General features: G+C 36.8%; 1 protein-coding gene across 3 annotated transcripts in view; it reads left to right on the top strand.

Annotated features, from left to right (window-relative positions):
* IGSF11 (immunoglobulin superfamily member 11) overlaps nt 1–18,666 on the top strand; it is a 212,474-nt gene that overhangs the window by 155,151 nt on the left and 38,657 nt on the right. Inside the window, exon 1 of one of the 3 annotated variants that reach the window (XM_060686282.2) lies at nt 14,288–14,398. The exons of the other annotated variants lie outside the window; for them this stretch is intronic. The gene's annotated coding sequence lies outside the window, so the exon portion shown is untranslated. Of the gene's footprint in view, nt 1–14,287; nt 14,399–18,666 lie in introns of those variants that run through there. 3 annotated transcript variants of the gene reach the window in all.

The raw sequence follows: 18,666 nt of genomic DNA on the forward strand, positions 1-18,666 counted from the left end.
ACCCGGAAGACCACCGGGAGCCAGTGCAGCTCGCGCAGGAGAGGTGTTACATGGGAGCACCATGTCGCTCCCATTACCACCCGCGCGGCCGCACTCTGCGCCAGCTGGAGCCTCCGGGTGCTCCTCAAGGGGAGCCCCATGTAGAGAGCATTACAATAGTCCAGGCGGGAGGTGACGAGGGCATGAGTGACCGTGTGTAACGAGTCCTGATCCAGAAAGGGACGCAACTGGCGAATCAGGCGGACCTGATAAAAAATCCTCCCGGTCACGGCCGTCAAGTGCTCTTCTAAAGACAGCCGTGAATCCAGGAGGACGCCCAAGTTGCGAGCCCTCTCCGTGGGGGCCAATGATTCGCCCCCAATAGTCAGTGATGGCGTCAACTGGCTATATCGGGACGTCGGAAACCACAGCCACTCGGTCTTGGATGGGTTGAGCCTGAGCCTGTTCCTCCCCATCCAGATCCGTACGGCCTCCAGGCACCGGGACATCACTTCAAGGGCATCGTTGGGGTGATCCGATTTATATGTTGAAGCGTCTAAATATAAAGGGTGTAATAGAACATTTGATTATTTTTCCAAGGAATTTTTACACAGAACAAGAAGCTATTATAAGAACTAAATTTAGAAAACAAAAGTGGTTCAGAATAGAGGAAGGGGTCAGACAAGGATGCTTATTGTCCACATATCTCTTTAAATTATTCAGCAAATATATAAATGACAGGACTATAAGAACAGGAATCAAAATTGGAGGTCAAAACACTAAACAGTTTGAAATATGCAGACAACACAATTTTTTTTTTTTGAAAACAAGGCAAAATTAAAAACTTTACAGAGTCCGTTATGAAATGAAAATAGAAGGTGGATTAATGGTAAGTATTAATAAGGCGACAGTAATGTCAACCAGTAGGGATATTGAGGGCACATCTGATTGCAAAGAAGTAGAAGCAGTACTCTACTGAAAACAGTAGAGAACTTAGGAATCTTAAGACAAATGTAGATGAGTTCATGAAAAGATAAGAACATTTCCAAGACACAAAGATCAGATTAGTAAAAGCAATGATGTTTCTACAGATACAGTAACATGCAACTATGAAAGCTAGAAATGAAAAAGAAAAAGAAAGTAAGTCACTTTTGAATATTTATTTGGACATACTTACTAAAAGTATAATGAATTGTAAAAAAAAAAAACACCTTGTCACTGTAATCTCAGACAGTGAGGCTGCATTTATATAAAAGGAGTTTAAAGTTTGATGACAGTAATGTTATCTAAGCCATCCTAATTGTCTCAATCTACCCTAAAGGAATGAGTAGATTCAATGAAGTATAGTAATTCCTTAGGGAGGCATCTAAGCAAGCAGGAAGGGATGGGGCAGTGACAAGGAAATCATCAGCATATTGGACTAACATAAAACTACAGGCAGTCCTCGATTTACAATAGTTCGTTTAGTGACCAAAGTTACAACAGCACTGGAGACAGTGATTTAGGACCATTTTTCACATATATAACCATTGCAGCATCCCCATGGGCATGTGATTTATATTTGGATGCTTGACAACTGACTCACATTTATGACAGTTGCAGTGTCCTGGCTCATGTGGTCACCTTTTGAGATCTTCTGACAAGCAAAAACAGTGGGGAAGCCAGATTCATTTAACAGCCGTGTTACTAATTTAACAACTGCAGTGATTCACTTAACAGTCATAAAATGGGGCAAAACTCCATTTAAAAAAATTCTCACTTAGCAATATAAATTCTGGCCATAAGTTGAGGACTACCTGTATATGCAGGCTTTGCAAGATCGATTGCAAAGCTTGGCCAAATTGGAAGTGGGAATCACAAAAGCCTTGGAGATGTGTATGTGTACTCTGGAAAATTTTGGTAGCATTTTAAAGTGTGATGATTTACATAGAGTTTTAAAATATTTCCTGCTTTAAAATATCTGGAAATTATGCCAAACTTTTTGAAGAGTAGGTTGAAAATAACTTTCAGACTGGGGCTACAGGTTAGCTACTGATTCTTGAAATACAACTGATCTTTGTTTTAAAAAATGTGGTTCCTTAATTTAATCGATCCAAATATTTATTCTAACAATAAACATATCTGTGCATATGTGTAATTTTTAAAGACTAGGGACTGACTTCCAAAAGGTAGAATTTTCCTTTAAATGAAATGTTTTGATTCTTCAAGAGATTCATGGCTTTTTGAAAGTTTGTGTTTTTCATTTTAAAAGTACACATAGTCCTTGAGTTACAATTGTATGGAGCCTGCCCATTAGGGTTGAAAGTCAGGACAACATTAAATGAATTGCCTCAAGTAATGACCGTCATGGGGAGGAGGCTCAAGCACTGTGGCGTCCAATTGGAACAGGATGGCAGAAGACAGGTGGGGGGTTCTGAACCATCCCTGCAGTCTATTGTAAGAGTGAATGACTTCAGGGTAATTACAGCTTTCATAACTTTGAAACAGAATTGCATGTAGTTCTGGGGTGTCCATCATAACATTGAATGATCGTTAAGTGCCCTGTCATTTCTGGAAGACTATGTGTACAGAATGCAAACCACGTCTGAGCTGAGGAAGAGACAATCTCTGAATCTCAGTAGGATGGTCTTCTGTTCATAGATTGTAGATAGTAAATATCTAGCAGTACTATGAGCAAACAGGCTGAGAAAGTAGAAATGTTTCTTTTGAGTTTATGATATCTCTAAAATGCCTAGCTCATCGGAGCATTGCCCTAAGAGGCTTCTTAAGAGCTGTCTTAAAATTAAAAATGAATAATGATGTTTATGACCATTATAATTTGTTCCCATGGAGTGTTAATAGCTATGAGATTATCAAGAGCATCTGAAAAATGCAAATTACTTTTGGCAGGATGGGGAATTCCACAGGTCAACTGCAAGTTGTAAGAAGCCTTTTTATCAATCATAAAAAACTTTAAATTAAAACGTTAAGAAAAATGGCATTTGAGGTTAATGTGTGCATTCATGTATAAGTAGGGCTGACACATTCAATGTATAGGCTAGACTCTAGAGCCATAAATTAGAAGAAATGCTATTCTTTCTGTTTCTGCCACTTGATAGATCATTACTAGTAGAGTCAATTAAGGATTTTTGAACTAAAGTTGACCTGAAATAAGGCCATACATGTGGACAACATTAAATGAATTGCCTCAAGTAATGACCGTCATGGGGAGGAGGCTCAAGCACTGTGGCGTCCAATTGGAGCAGGATGGCAGAAGACAGGTGGGGGGTTCTGAACCATCCCTGCGGTCTATTGTAAGAGTGAATGACTTCAGGGTCATTACAGCTTTCATAACTTTGAAACAAAATTGCATGTAGTTCTGGGGTGTCCATCATAACATTGAATGATCGTTAAGTGCCCTGTCATTTCTGGAAGACTATGTGTACAGAATGCAAACCACGTCTGAGCTGAGGAAGAGACAATCTCTGAATCTCAGAAGGATGGTCTTCTGTTCATAGGTTGTAGATGGTAAATATCTAGCAGTACTATGAGCAAACAGGCTGAGAAAGTAGAAATGTTTCTTTTGAGTTTATGATATCTCTAAAATGCCTAGCTCATCGGAGCATTGCCCTAAGAGGCTTCTTAAGAGCTGTCTTAAAATTAAAAATGAATAATGATGTTTATGACCATTATAATTTGTTCCCATGGAGTGTTAATAGCTTTGAGATTATCAAAAGCATATGAAAAATGCAAATTACTTTTGGCAGGATGAGGAATTCCACAGGTCAACTGCAAGTTGTAAGAAGCCTTTTTATCAATCATAAAAAACTTTAAATTAAAACGTTAAGAAAAATGGCATTTGAGGTTAATGTGTGCATTCATGTATAAGTAGGGCTGACACATTCAATGTATAGGCTAGACTCTAGAGCCATAAATTAGAAGAAATGCTATTCTTTCTGTTTCTGCCACTTGACAGATCATTACTAGTAGAGTCAATTAAGGATTTTTGAACTAAGGTTGACCTGAAATAAGGCCATACATGTGGTCTAAGTGGTCAAATTTACTCACTTCTCACTTGGAAAGTTGCTGCGGTGTTGGTTGAATAAATTTAAGGAAGTAACTTTTTCTTAACTTGATCTATAGGATAGAGATAATGCTACTTTACTGGATTACTGTGAAATTTGCAGAATGTATATTTAAGCAGTCAGAAAAATTACTATAAAATAGTAGTTTTATTGCTCTTCTGTAGTAATTATAAATTTTAGTAGCTATGTTACAAATATATAATGGTGAGTACTTTACGCCACTGCAGCATTCTAGCTATTCATATTGGGAAGTATAATCTTAATCCTTCTTTCTTTCTGGTACCCCATGACTTCTCTGTTTCCCTTTTTCTCAGCTCAAGTACTTTTTGGAAAAGCTTATTAAAAATATTCCAATATTTTAACAGAGTTGGAAGGAAATTTTATATCGGGAAACATTGAAACAGCGACACAAATACCTATAACTATTATAAATTGCTATTTTTGTATTAAATGCCTTCTAGTTTTGTCTTCCATGATCAGACTCTTCCATGAACTGAAGAGTGAGGGAGATTTTAGATTACAAGCAGTGCTTGACCTAAAACTGTAATGGAGCCTACCCATTAAGTCACGATGGTTGTAAAGCAGATCTTCATGTGACTGACCTGTTTTTACAAACTTCATTAAGCAAATCACCATGGTCATTCAGTGAATCCACAGTCCTTAAGCAAACATCTTGGTCTTTAAACTAATCCATTATTTGCTACAAATAATAATTACAACTTTGGAACCTGGTTGTAAGTAAATTTGCAGGGTCTCTCATCATTATGAATAACCATTAAGGGACTGGTCATAAGTTGAGGACTACCTGTATTTTTCCTATTTCCCCCTCCCCATTCGCTTTTGAATGTGGATGTGGGAACTATACAAAAAAGAAAAAAGAAATTTGTTAACAATCTTTTGTCCCCTTTTTTATTCATGAATACTTTCATAAGAAGAAAGATTGTTCCATAATTGTGTTCAGAAATCAGTTGCAGTTTATGGTGTTTAATAGTAAAAAACATGGCATAAATAAAGAAGTATAACTAACATTCACAGAGGTGGAAAGAAACACAAATTCCCAATAACTGAACAGTAGAATTGTGAAATTAATGGAACTGACAGAGATGGTAAAACTGACTACTTTGATGAAAGAAAATGCCTAACTAGCTTTGTTTCTACTTGGAAACAAATCACCTTTGAACATTTTTCCTTGAGAAAGATAACAAGGACATTTTTATTGTAGGTTTAATGATTAAATGTGTTTTGATTACAGAAATATTGTGCATTTTATATATAAATTTAAACAGAAATAGATTATTTTGTTATGTAATTCTAATGTTGTATGGATTGTTTAATCTTAATTTTTATATGAAGCTTTTGTGCTTTGGTTTTAATTTAGAATTAGAGGTTGTTCTATTATGCTGTATATTTATATCTATTAAAAAGCTGGAAATATTTTTTAAAAAAAATTCTTGTCACAATTTTTTCTCTTGTTATTTTGTATTTTATTTCTCTTTGAAACTTAATAAAGTTGATTAAAGAAAAAATATGACAAAACATGATGAGGTGTTTATAGTTTATAGATACTTGGTAACCACATGACTTATGACTAGAATCTGTTGCTATACAGGTAGTGCTCAACTTATGATCACAATTGAGCCCAAAATTTCAGTTGTTAAGTGACATATTTGTAAATGAATTTTATCCCATTTTATGACCTTTCTTCCCACAGTTGTTAAATGAATCTGGCTTCCCCATTGACTTTGCTTGTCAGAAGGATGCAAAAAGTGATCACATGACAGCAACCATCATATATATACCAGTGATGGCTAACATTTTCCTGACCGAGTGCCCAAAGCGTGCATGCCCCCAAACCCCCCAAATGCAATGCGCCTGCAACTCCTGTGCATGCACCCCACCCACACGTGCAGGCACCCTGCCCCCGCAGGCACATACGCCCCCTGCATGTGCACTCGTGCATGTACATGCCCCTGCATATGCGCGTCAGAGATCTGAAGACCATCTGGCTGGCGGGAGGCACATGGCATGCACATGCGCAGCGGAGCTGAACTGGGGCAATGGCTTGTGTATCATCAGAGAGGGCGCTGCATGCCATCTCTGGCATGCTGCCAAAGGTTCGCTATCACGGATATATACTGTATGAGTTGCCAAGTTTGATCATGAAACCATGGGGATGCTGCAACGGTTATAAGTGTGAAAAATGTCCATAACTTACTTTTTTCAGGGCTGTTGTAACTTTGAATAGTCATTAAATGAACTGTTGTAAATTGAGGACTACCTGTACTAATTAGAATAAAATGCATCAATAAATGATGCAGGTGCTCTTATTAATGCTATTGTTTATTGCAGTTCTGTTTTGAACAGTATACCATTTGCTTTCATTGAGATTTACAAGAATTTAATGAGTCTATTCAGAGAAGCATATCTTCAAAGTTTTTTCATGAATATGATGTGATCTGAATATATGCATAATATTGTCAGATGTTCAAAAGCCTAATGTGAGTTAAGACAACCTAAACAACATCTAGGGTATTATATTTATACTTAACTGGATTGAATAATAAATTAACATTCAGAACCTTAAAATACTTTTAAATAAAAGAATTCATTTATCTTTAATTCATCCATATCTCCTTTTTAGTCTTCTTAATGTATTAACCCGTTTGTGTTGTTTCTGGCATTTCTCTGTCCCCAAATAACAAAATTGTACGCTTGGGCAATATCAGCTCAGGTTTCCCTTTTCCTTATTGAATCTGTCTTTTGAAATATTAACTAACTCTATGTAGAATACTTTAGCTGACCTCCCTCCTTGTTTTTCATTTTTAATAGAGTTCTTTGAAAACATTAAATTTTTATTCCGGATATCCATTGTAAAGAGGAACACTGTACAACAGAACAAAAACACAGAAAATCATTACAATATATTTGTAAATGTCTAGGATAAGGTTTATTCTTAAGAAGGTGTGATACAAGAACAGTCAGGCTTTGTGAAGACATAACATTTTCCATTATCTGCTTTGTGTTTTTTGTCTTCACATTGCAGGTAGCTGTGACTTTAAATTCAAATATTTGGGATTTTCCATTTTGGGCTGTTTTAAACATTGTCCTTATTTTTTTAAAAAAAAGGTTAACTTTATCTAATTTATCTGATGGTAGGAATGGCATCTTTTTAATTTGAACCTATTTCATCAAAATAAGACTTGTCACAAGACTTGTTTCTGACTTAATTCTTGTTCAGAATTTAAAGTATTATGAAATGAAAAAAACCCTGATCCCTGTAACCCAACATAAAGATATACAGAGAAATTCTACTGATGTAATATAGATGTCTTCATTCTCCATCTGAATGTGTAAATTATGTTCAAGAGTCAGGTTTAGATCATGCTTTATCATATAAATGAAACACTCCTCCCTACAGTTTTTTTTTTAAAAATAATAGAATACTCAAAGGGCACTTCTACTTCAGATCTCACCCGGGAAAACAGGGTTAAATGACACCCATCATTGAAAGTAGAAAGTAATTTTCTCAGTGGAGTTTGGGTTGTCAATCAACTTATCATTTCAGTGCCCCCCCCCCACCTCCCAGAAAGATATAGCAGCCAACCACACATAATTTTGCAGTTCTACAAATTGTAGTAGGTGAAATAGTTACAGCAAAAACAACAGAGTCTTGTGGCAGTTTAAAGACAGATATGTGTATTATTAGATAAATCTTTCTAGGATCAGTAAAGATTCTCAGCCATTAATCAGGACTTGTATAACTTTCCCTAAATACTTAAAAGTATCATTGGGTTTAGTCATTTTCCTGGAGCCTTAATAGTCCCACTTGAGAAAAAACATTTGCATATTTTTGTACAAACAGGAGTTGGCGTGAAGCTATTATAAAGATAAATAAATAGATGCCCCGGGTTCATAATGTTAAGTTGGTACAAAAAAACCCCACCATAATGAGTTATTGAGATCCGTATTTTTAACCTCTATTTATATGGATGTAAATGAACGATGCTCAAAAGAGTTGCTACTAAATAGGAGCCACTGACAGCCAAAATGACTTCCTTCTACATAATTTAATATTGAGTTGTTGTTTTTTGTTTTTTTGTTTTTTGTTAACCAAGTACCAAGTCTGGCAAAGAGAGAAAATCTATATAATTTTAATTACATTATAATTAATTATATTCTGACAGAAAAGTTCATTGAAGGGGTCTGGAAGGCTCAGCAGGGCTGTGATTACTTTATTTTTTGTGGAATCAGGTTTCATTAATTTTAATGGGATTCTTCTTATTGGTATTTCCCCTCATTTGCTACAGGGTTGTAGCTGTTGTTGTGGAGAATGTTTGGTACAACTAAAGCCTGATGAGGTCATTCATGGCCATGTCCATATAGGGCCAGTCTGCTTACTGATGTTACTAAGATGGTTCTGGTTTTACATGCCCATTTGCCCTCCCTTTCCAGAGACATACAGACTTAGATAGTCCTAGGCAGAAATAAGCAAAAGAGGAAATGAATGAAATAATGATTTTTAATATATTCGAAGCTCCCTCTGTTTTCTATGTTCTTTGTTTTTCTGCCTTCTGTGACTTTTTCATGTTGGCTTTTCTATTAGTATAGAGAAATGATGAACATTTTGACCTGCTATCTGTGGTGGGTCTTTGTTCAGGGAAATATATTTAATAGGGAGCCTTTGTTTACATGATGGAGCAAGAAGCTTACAGGAGAGACCTGTCACAGAGCATTTGGGATTTGGTTAATCTTCTTAGAAATACATTAATCTGGCGGATCAGATGCTGTCAACAATACTATCTGCCCTTACTATGCTTTCCTGTCATTCCTACCTTCTGTTCCTACCCTTTGCCCTTCGTGTTCTCTTTTCCCAACTATGAATATCAGTGGGTAATGGGAAACAAGAAGATTAAAGGCAAATTAACAAGTGGAATATTAAGCCTGGATCTAAAATGAAATTTAGCATGTATTTAGGATGTTTATATTTAAAGTTCTGAAGAATCTCAGACAAAGTGTATAGAAAACTAGATCCCCATTATCTCTTCTAAATCAACGGATGTACTGTAGTTATAAAATCAGAGTCTCTTTCATGTGCTTTGGACATTACTTTCCTGTGGCTTAGAATTCAAGCATAGTAACTTGGTAATTTTCAAGACTGGGTTACTAAACTGCAATTGTAAGCTTGCTTGCCCCTTTGGTAACAGCATCAAGAGCCAAGTCTTGTTTTCTGCTGGTTCTATTTAATGCAAAGGAATCACCGGTTACATACACTGAGAGATCCATTCAGGCCTGTTGGTCTCTTTAACAAAATAAAATTTATTTTGGCATAGGACTTGTCATTTGGCTTTGTGCCTAGCTATCCGCCTGGTATTTTCATATCCATGTTTTTGGCTCATCCCTGTGTCATTTCTTCTCTGCTCTATTTCATGCATGCATATTTATGTTCCATATTTTGACTGCTCACACAATTTTTGTTTTGTTGTCCTTTGTTGTGTTTGACCTGTGACTCATGCCAGCTGATAACGGCTGTTTTAAGATGCCTCCTTACAAATACTTTGAAGCCTATTATTTTACTATTGTAACAGTTTTAACGTTACCGTGGTGAAATATTTCTACATCTTCCAAGGTTCTGGGATAATCTCATGATATTATTCTACAGGATATAAAACTCAAATTCACACATTGGGCAGATTTTTATTTTTTCTAGTCTGGGGACTTGCACCAAATGGGCATATGGTCTTCTGACTTTAGTTAACCATAATAAGAAAAATATTTTTATTATCCTCTGTAGAGTATAAGAGTTTAGCATATGTTATACTGTTAAACGGTAGAGGTTTAATAAAAATCTTTTGCATTATTTGTATGCTTTATCAGATAACCAGCATGCTTTATCATTGATAACCAACAAAAATATATACTACTCAAGCCTATATTCTGAAGCTGAAATCTCTGGTCAAAGACAATAATTTACAGCAGTTAATAGGAGATGTTGCTTAAATTAGTTTCCTATGCAGTCTTTCAGCCCTACTGAAAACTGTTCTCAGTATGCACATATAGGATTGCATTATCAATCTGGCAAATAAAACCTATCCTATTATTAGTCACTTTTATGTGGCAATGAAACAAGCATTTAAGAGAAGAGTATAAGCAAATAGTTATACATATAAATCATAGTATAATAAATCTGGTTGATATTCCTTTTTTACCTTTCATGGATTGGAATAAGTAAAACCGAGGCTTATTTTCATGATAAGAATTATTTATTATTATTTATTTATTATATTTTTTATACACCTTTATTAATTTATAAGTAACTCAAGGCAGCAAACATACACAATACTCCTTCCTTCTCCTATTTTCCCAATAACAACCCTGTGAGGTGGGTTGGGCTAAAAACAGGGTGGATTTTATATAAATCAAGTCGATTTAAATCACTAGTAAAAGCTTGATTTAAATCAACTCGATTTCAATCATAATTTTTAAAGAGCAACTGTCATCTCTGTCCCGCAGCAGCTCCTCCTCTGACCTGCTGTTGACTCACCAACAGTCCCAACATTGCAGAATATACCGCCTCATGCTACATAACTAAGCTCCATTTCATGTTGAATAAACTAAATTATTAATGTATCTTAAATAGAAAACTATCTTTAGATAGATTTTTATTCCAAAAGTATTTTATTATAATAAATTTGATTAAAAAAATCCGATTTAAATATAAAAATCCAATTTTTATTATTTTTTTAAAAAAAAAATCATTGATTTTTATCCACCCTGGCTAAGAGTGACTGACTCAAATAAGATTGGCCCAATAATAATGCCAGAACACTTCATGTTATAATAAGGCTGGATGAATGTTTTGTTTATATCTGTATTAGATTTAGCTAAAACACTGATAGGCAATTTTAGAGCTGGGCCAAGTCAAGCCTGCAGAAGTTGTATAGGTACACAAGTTAATGTGGCCCCACAGTACAAAAGGCTAGTTTTCTACTACAACATTCATGTTGGGAGCACTGAAGTGCATCCAGGTTGAAATGATTGAACAGTGACATCATTGTTGCCTGGTGGGTTCCTTTCATGTCCCTGATAAGTTGCCTACCAAAGTGGTATCCATCTATTTACTAAAGGTCACCCACTTTCAAACTGCTGGATTGGCAGATGCTGGAGCCTGTGACAGGAGCTTACCCCGTCCCACGGCAGCAACCAGGTCTCAAATAAGAGCTTGCCAATTGTCAGTCCAGTGTCCTAACCTCAGGAACCACTAAGCTCCTCAGCTAGCTTCCTGCTCCTCCCATATACTTGTATTCTTTGGTCAGTCTTGGCAAGTATGGACAAAATCTTGATTTCTCTTTTTCTCCACATGAGAGGGGCAGATGTCACTATCTTTATGCTACTGTTGGCAAGAAGAATACAGTGTTGTCCCACTCTCCTAAAAAAAGCAAGGAAGGAAAGTAGTAATATAACATTTTTAAAGGTATCTGTTTTGTCATTCCATTGTTTTATACAGTTTTTAAAAATCTATAACCATTAATAGTGCTGGAAAAATGGAACGAAGAAAACTTGCTTAAAAAAACAACTGAAGTGCCTCCTCTTCCCCACCATACAGCAAAAACCCCTTATTTATTTTATTAGTATTAATCATTATGAATTTTTTGTATGTACTAGTATGCCGTAACTGGCTGGTTTCACTGCAGAAAGCTACAGGTATCAAGCACAGAGGGGCAGCTTATTTGTAGATGTCATTCCAGCAGAAGAGAAATGCTGAGTTTAGTAATTTTGCAAACTCCTGCATCTTGGCTTCAGCCCAGAGAGGAGTAATGAGCCACTAATGACCTTCACCAAAGCTTGTGCCTTCCTAGTAGTCCAGCATTCTAAAGCTCCTCTGCTAGAGACATAACAGGGTTCTTGGCATTCGATGTGTAGAAAGGCAAAGCTGGATCCGTAAATTGGGGGGAGGGGGGCAGAGATTTGGATTTTGGAACAAAATTACTCAGACGTTAAGCAGGAAGAAGTATATCTTTAGTTACTGGTTTTTCTTAAACATACACATGAAGTTGAAGTGCTTATTTAATGGGAAAATATTCATACTTTTGCCATACTTGCTGTCTTACAAAATTTCTCCCCCCCCCCTCAAAAAAACCTATTAAAATACTTAGAATGAAAATTGGAGCAACTCATTACAAAATAGCAAAATACTAAAAAAAAAAAGATAATAAAAATAAGTATAGTCTGCAACAAACATTTTTGCTAGGTAAATAGTCTGTTTTATCCAGACCAGGGGTCTGCAACCTTAAACACTCAGAGCCATTTGGACCCATTTCCCACAGAAAAGAAAACACCGGGAGCCACAAAACCCTTCCCGTGCCTGACTATTTCCTGAGCGGCCACAAAACTAGCATATGTAGTTGAATTACATTCTGTTTTCTTCTGAAACTTTTCTTTTCTTGGATTTATCCATGGTTGGCCTAGCGGGGATTGAAAAGCTCAATAAATCATGTGCCAGTGGGTGTTGCACATTGGTGGTTGTGATGCATATTTTGAGTGACAGGGAGCCGCAGCAGAGGGGTGAAGGAGCCACATGCGGCTCCAGAGCCACAGGTTGCTGACCCCTGATCCAGACAGTGGCCACTTGCATGTCTAACATAGCATTGCAACAAGTACTTGATAGCTTGCTCACTGTCTCAGAAGAAAAGTCTCTTATTGAAGAAAAATGATCTTACCTATTAAAGTATTCCCAAACTGCTTTCAATATAATGTAAATGTCTGTAATGAAAACATCATAGCAGTGCTACAATCACTGACCAAATTATTTCCAGTTCTTTTTCTGATGTACAAACTATCATACATCTCTAGCATTGCACCAGAGCAAAATGTTTTGATGGGCTTCTGACAAATACTAGGAAGGAAAGAGAAGGAGAAAACTTCCTCCTTTTCTCTCCTGGAAATTGATGTTTTGGAGTTGTCCTAAATGATAAAGTGAACTTTCAAGGATTAGAAAGATTGGCAGTGAAGCTGGGTTCAAAATGATATTTCAAAACTTCATTGAATTTGGCAGAGAAAAAGGTGGAAGATTTCTCAATGCTGAGGAAGAAGAAATTCTGCAATATTTTCAAGGACACAATTCTTAGTAATGCCACTAAAAGTCTAATGGAAGAAGTTTCTCTGGTATCCTGTCTGAGATTTAACTGAAGTGTGGGGATCCAGGAGTGATTCAAATTTATGATGAGGTTGTAACTAAATAGAAATCACATTCACACATGGTAACTTCAGAACTAAGATAAGTTCAAGAACATTATTTTGTATTATTAAGAATTCATCTGCAATTCTTTTTTCTTTGAAATAATTGAAAAACATTTCCTTTATTAAGTTGAATGAGAACAATTATTACGAATGAAGGCACATATATGTGTCTCAGGATAATGTTGCAAGATCGAATCTAGGTCGATCACCGGAACCAGAGGTTTACTCTTCTGAGCTTTTGGATTCGTGCTAGAACCCATCTTCAGGGAACTTCTCTCTACTGTATTTTATTCAGTCTGGTGACTAGTTCTAGTGTTCTAGTTTAAGGACAGGTAGATAATTGTCATATTAATCAACACCCATCAGCTCTAGACTTCTTGTATCCATCCATCTAATACATTGATAGAAAAAATAATATGTACCTCCTTGCCTATTGACAGTTCTCTAATCTATTTAAATTGGTCCATTCTTTTTGTTAACTCACTATGCAGAAACTGAAACTTAAAGGGTCAAGGAAGATTTTCTGGATTTAATTAAGTCTTTAATTCCAATGAGCTTCTTTAATCTCATGATAACATTGGATCACAACTCTCAGAATTCTAAGTCAGTTGGGTCAGATTTGGGTATTGCTTTTCAGAAAGCAGATTGAAATGGTTAAATTGTTCAGAATAGAGTTCTTATTGCCTTGCATGCATGAACATGCATATATTTGTTTGGGATCTTTAGGTCTTGCCTTTCAGTCAAACAATATTTAACTCCATCAATAAAATCAATCACTAATGCAAACAAAGGAACCTTGTCAGAATATAATGGCATTTCAGACCAAAATTATATAATTAAAGACTGACAGTTTCAAACCTAAATGCAATTTCTAGTAAATGCAATTTAATCTCCTGTAAAAATAGAAAATGCTGCAGTAAAAGTGACATTTGAGAAAGATTAAATCCAAATGGACAGTTGTGAAAGCTATATATGCTTTCTTTGCTTTTGATTTCTTTCAGCTCTTTGTTCTCAGTTTCAGTTTGCTGTGGTATTTTGCAAGGAAACCTCATCTACCTCTGTGCAGTTGCCACAATCATCGTCAAGGGAAAGTTACATTTCATTTCAGCTTTTAAAAGGTATAATTCTGCATACTATAATTTTTATGCCAGGCTATATAATCATTTTGGCATCCTGCAGGGTGGAAAAAATAAATATAAATACTAGGTTTCATTTTAGCATTGCTAGTTCTGATACCTAATTTCAGTCTTCTGTGTAGTCTGAGTGGATTTTTGCCGCAATTTATGGCAACTATTTTTAATCCTTCTATGTGCGTAAGTTAACTTGTTGGTGGTACATACTTTTATACCATTCTCTTGATGCAGTAAATGGTTTGCATTATGCTTGTTTGTTTATTTCCAGCCACTTTTAAGCTGGAAATTGTCTGCCAAAGAGCTTGCATCAATCAAACATTAAATACGGTGTCTGGGCAGGGGCTGTGGATAAATGAAATTGAAGCAGAAGCTCCATGTTCACACTTGTAACACAAATACAAAGAGAAGAATGTAGAAGATAGTTCAAGCATGAAGTGGTATAAACAAATATTTATATCCAGATGGGGGAAAGCACTTTTTACTTGCTGATGTTGTTACGGTAGAAGTGCATTAGTTATTTGCAGATCTTCATTTTTTTCCCCTTGGAAAAGAGATTTCAGATTCTTCTCTATAGATCTTTTTCCTGGCAGAGATTATTTGATCTTTGTGTAGAGTATCTATATGTCAGGTCACCCATCTTCTACCAATCTGATATCTAGAATGATTCTCCCTCTGCTCACTCTTCCCCATTGACAGAAATTGTTAATAAAGCTATAGTCATACTTCCTTATTTCATTCACAATAGTCACTTATCACAATCCAAATTTTTCTAAGGTATAGTATTTGAATGTATCTGTGAAATTTTCAGTCTATAAATTTCAGCAGGCATTAAACACATAGCACAATGCACACATCAGTTGAGTTTCTTCTTTTATTTACTTAGGCTTATATGCCACTTCCTATTGGGAATGGAGAGATCTTATAAGTGCATGTGATTTCTGAAGTAACAGTTTACACCTGTAGTGTACAAGAGCATTTGTAATTTTTCAGTGTTGTTGATTTAATTTTCTAGTGATGAAAATAAACCAGTCTACATGTATCACTATCAGTAACATCTACAAGGCAAGAAATAAAAGAGCAACACACAGAGGATTTTGACAAATTTGAATTCTTAACTAGAACTGACTAGGAGAAGACTGCTAGATCTTTTTCTTTACTATTACTTCAGTTCTGCTCAACTACTTTTCTGTTGTTTATTTATTTTATTTATTTATGTTTCACATATCTGAAATGCTCATCCTCTTCAATGGTGGCCTCTAGGCCGTGTATAACAAAATGTAGGTATATAAAAATCAAAATGTTAGAATTAAAATTTCAAAAAAAATTTTTTTTTTTGAGGGAAGCAAGAACAACTAAGCCCTGTTAAAAATCAGTTGATGGTTTTAACCAGGAAGTAATGTGTTTTTTACCTTCTGCGCATGCACAGAAGCACATGCGCTTCCAAACTGGTAAGGAAGGTAAGTAAATTTCACCCCTCCGCAGAGCCATATTTTAACTCCTTTTTGGAAAGCCAGGTGAGTGGGAGCCTGCCTCACTTCCAGGAGGAGAATATTCCACAGGGCAGTGGCAACAGAAGAAAAGCTGGTCCCCTAGGTAGCCTTGCCTTTTTCCATATAGGACAATAGTCCAAACAGGAGATGACCAGAGCATGAGTGACCAACTTGGAGAGCCTCCCTATCCAGAAATGGTATAAGTGGTTCATAATATGAAGCTGAGCAAAGGTCCTCTTAACCCTGGCTGTGAGTCCAAAAGGACCCCCAGATTATGCACTGGGTCTGTCTGGGTAGTACAACCCCATCCAAGATTAAAAATTATAAACTCATGGATATAGAAGGGCCCAGATCCACTCCATCTTATCATGGTTCAGCTGAAGTCTATTGTTCCCCACCCAGGCCCCCACAGCTTCCAGGCATCACAAAAAAGTGTCCACAACATGATATCCTTCACCTGTACTGTATATTGGAGATATACAGTATAGCTGGGTATCATCATCTTACTGATGATACCTCATTTCATGTGACAGATGATCTCATCCAGCAGTGCATGTAGATGTTAAAAAGGACAGGAGAATGCACCAAACCCTGTGGCACCCCAGAAATCAGGTGTTCTGTGAGATGGACTTCTCACTTCCTATTAATATCAGTTGGGACTGGCCTTGGAGGAAGGAGGTAAACCAGAAGAAAACTGTGCTACTCACCCCCAACTCCCTAAATCAGCCCAAAAAAAGATACATGGGTGATAGTATCAACAGCTGCTGAGACATCAAGAACAGCAAGGATGATGCACCACCTCCATCCTGCTCCATTCAGAGATCATCCATGAGTGTGACCAATGCCGTTTTGATCCCATAGCCGGGCCTGAAACTGACTGAAAAGGGTGCAGATAATCAAGTCCAGAATGGCAAGGTCCAGTGATGGCTTCTTGAATGGAGAGCACAGCAGTGCCTCTCTAAAAGTTCATAAACATCCCCTCCAACAAGATTGGATTCACTGTTCTTTGGACCCATCCACATAACACTTCCTGAGCATGAATTTAATCTGCAGGTGGTGGCATTTGCATTCTGTGGGACACTGTCCACTTTCTCAAGTCCAACAGAATCAAACCACTTCCAGATAAGCTTGCTCTCTGGGCATTTTCACAAGACTTGTACCATGCTTGGTATATAACTGGGATCAAGTCCAAGCAATTTTATCTGGGAGTTAACCATGGCCGTTGTGGAGGCCAAGAAGTCCCAGGCCACTTCAGAAATCCACTCCAGCGACAGCAAATTGAAGTCTCCCAGAACCATAAATCTGGGAAACCCCACTGCCAATCCTAAAATGGCTTCCAGCACTCAGGCAGGGATGTTGCCACACAGCAGGGAGGCTGGTACAATAACAACAATCCCAATTGCTTCCTTGAGCCTAATTCAAGAATAGTCTCACAATTGGCAACTTGTAGAGCAGAATCCCGATGGCTACCAGATATTCCCAGATGACCATCATTTACCCAGGGGAGAACCGAGGGGCCAAGGTGTTGGCTGATGCCACACCCTAAACCTGGCAGGGCATATTCCAAAGAGGGCACCCTCCCCAAACCTAGCCATGGCTTGGTAATACATGCCAGGTTGGCCTGCTCCTCATTTATAATGTCTCAAATAAAGGAGCTTTGTTGTCAATCAACTGGCACTCAGCAGCAGGAGTCAAAAATCTTTGCTATTCCTACAATGATTATGAAAGAATGGCATGAAGGCATATTTATAGTAGCTTTGGCTGGTTTAGTAGTCTTATGACACCAATGAGCTACAAGTGAGTGTGTTTTCATCTCTTCGCCCTATTAAAGAAAACAGGCCTGTTCTCAGAAAGCACAGAGAGTGCCTTGTTTTCATGCCATTCTTCTGAGCATTTCTCTCGCCCAATTCATTGTCCGTAGTTTTGGCTCCAATTCACTGCTTATTCTTTTGACTGTAGCAATGTTTTGTTAAATTCAGGTTACAAGTTCCCTGTTACCTTCTTTGGAGGCTTTTGGAAGAATCGGTGCTTAATTAATTTTACCACAATTCAGCCAGAATGTCCCCTTTTCTTTTCCTGAATGGGGATTTTAAAGTGCCTATCTCAAGCTGCTGCTTAAAAAGAGGATGATGCCTCTTCATCATTTTGCATGCATTTTCAATCATAAAAACTTACTGCATTTCTTTTTTTCTTAATTACTTAGCAAGTTAACCTAAGTAGATTGTCAGAAATACCACTGAGAAAAACATACGAAAATGTTTTTCAAAGGCAAAATGCCGAAGAAATAATCCACTCAAATCACAACTTTTCATTTAGCATTAGCTATACATTAGCTCATTATATATTTTATTCTTACAGTACAAGTTAGACTATACATACTACGGATACACAGGGATAAGAAATTTTTCTACTTATTGCTGCATTGAAACTAAAAGGAAGAATCCCTTAAAGCATGTTCAGAATGTATGTTCACCTCCTACAGCTGGGATTGCCATGCATAGCTGCCACTACATTTTATGTAGTATAAAATAATGTTTAACCTTAATCACATTTTACTGTGTTCCTTGATTTTCATTACTAGAGCTTGCCAGTTATTTGCATTTTAATCATCAGAGTAATGTAAGTAACATAGTGGAAGTTATTGATGTTTCTTCTTTCAGATTTAAAATTACACTCATCTTCTAATTCAGCCTGTGTCAATATCTATTTGACAGGTGACAAAGAGAAAGCACTAATTTCGTCCCACTCCTTAGCATATTTGAA

This window comes from Pantherophis guttatus, chromosome 5, assembly GCF_059756535.1.
Source record: "Pantherophis guttatus breed Tessera chromosome 5, ASM5975653v1, whole genome shotgun sequence".
NCBI lineage: Eukaryota > Metazoa > Chordata > Lepidosauria > Squamata > Colubridae > Pantherophis > Pantherophis guttatus.